The 1,582-nt window shown below is 36.2% G+C and overlaps 1 non-coding gene across 1 annotated transcript; it reads left to right on the plus strand.

The window, feature by feature from the left end:
• Positions 1–1,008: 1,008 nt before the first annotated feature.
• Positions 1,009–1,158, plus strand: LOC140623983 (U12 minor spliceosomal RNA). Its single transcript, XR_012023551.1, has one exon. It is a non-coding gene; the product is annotated as a U12 minor spliceosomal RNA (small nuclear RNA).
• The last annotated feature ends 424 nt before the right edge of the window (positions 1,159–1,582 follow it).

The following is a 1,582-nucleotide window of genomic DNA, read 5'->3' on the forward strand; positions in this document are numbered from 1 at the left end:
AGGTGGAAAGGAAGGCTTTACAGCCAGCAAAATTAACACATCTTGGAAATTAAAGATAGCTGCAAATTTCAGTTGGCATTCTCTCAATACTGAGCTTAGTCGTGAGTCTTCTAAATACACTCACATGCCACACATGTTAAGTGCTTTTAAAAAATCAAAGTTCATATAAAGTCTTTCAAGGTTAGAGAAAAATATTTTATTATCAATGAAAAGATCCCCGAAATAGATGTCAATGGCCCAAGTCCAACCAAGATGAAAAAGAGAAATTGAATAGTATAGAGAAATCAGAATTTCGAGAAAAACTCAGAAAACATAGCTGATCTTCCTGAGTCAGGAGCATTCATTTAGGTCCCTAACACCACAGGTCTGGAGTCTATAATCAGTTTTCTAAAACAGCTCTCAGACACTTTTCTCTTGACTCTTTTCTGTGCCTCTTTTCTTTTCTCTGACTCTAATTTATCTTGTACACTATCTCTGGATTAATCTCCTTCAGGCCCTTTCATTCTATTAGTGTTCAAAAACTACAACTCCCAATTCCTTCCTAAACAGATTTAACAGCTCCTGCTTTTTTTTTCCCTTTTTCAGATTCCCTGCAATTTTTCTACCTCCCACTTAGACAAGACTATTTTACACTAACCCAAACATAGAACTTCCTCTAGAGCTGGTATCATCATTTATTTCACCATGCACTTGACTATCACCCAAACCTTGCTCAATTTGCTTCCTTCTTGAAAATATCATCCTCTCCTCTCCCTAGCTGAAATCCTTTCTTCCCACTCCTTAAGCATCTGCTTAGGTCCTGATTTACTGACACTTTGTATGTTTACTATTTACTTTGGTCTCTTCTGATTATCCCATCTAAATTCTTATAGAGATATTATTTGTTGGGTGTAATTTACAGCTTGGGTGTCTATTATTTTGTAATTTTCATTAACTTGCAGGGGCATGGAGTCGTAGGGCATCTCTAAGACAGTAAGCTTGGAGTCCTATTAAAAATACCAATATCGTATGCCTTAAACTTAGGAGTAAGCAAAATAATGACTCAGTGTGATGCCTAAATCCTCACTGCTAATGTGAGACAAATTTTTGAGCTCGACAAGGTTTCTGCTAAAGTGATCCACCTAATTTGTGGGGTGCCTGGGAGTCGCAACCTGCTGTTCCCCTTTAACACTAAAAAGCCAGACTGGCACGAAGGTAATAAACAAGGTTGAGAAGGTGCCTGTTTCCTATAGGCAATAAATTGGATTAGTCTGGGAGGTTCAAAAAAAAAAAAAAAAAAACACATCATATAAAAATGGATGAAGGGGAGAGGGAGATACGGGCTTCCAGTTCTGGAATGAATATGTCAGGGAAATAAAAGGCAGAGGATAAAGTATATAGTCAATGATATTGTAACAGCAATATAATGCAAGAGATGGTAGCTACACTTGGGATGAACATAAGATATAAACTTGTCATATCACTAAGATGTACAACTGAAACTAATATAACAGTGTCAACTATACTCAAATTAAAAAAAAAACTATATATAGTATAATGGCAAACAAAATAAAAACAAGTGAAGGAATTGAGTATAAAGGCA

The sequence above is a fragment of the Canis lupus genome, chromosome 2 (genome assembly GCF_048164855.1).
Source record: "Canis lupus baileyi chromosome 2, mCanLup2.hap1, whole genome shotgun sequence".
NCBI classification, from domain to species: Eukaryota; Metazoa; Chordata; class Mammalia; order Carnivora; family Canidae; genus Canis; species Canis lupus.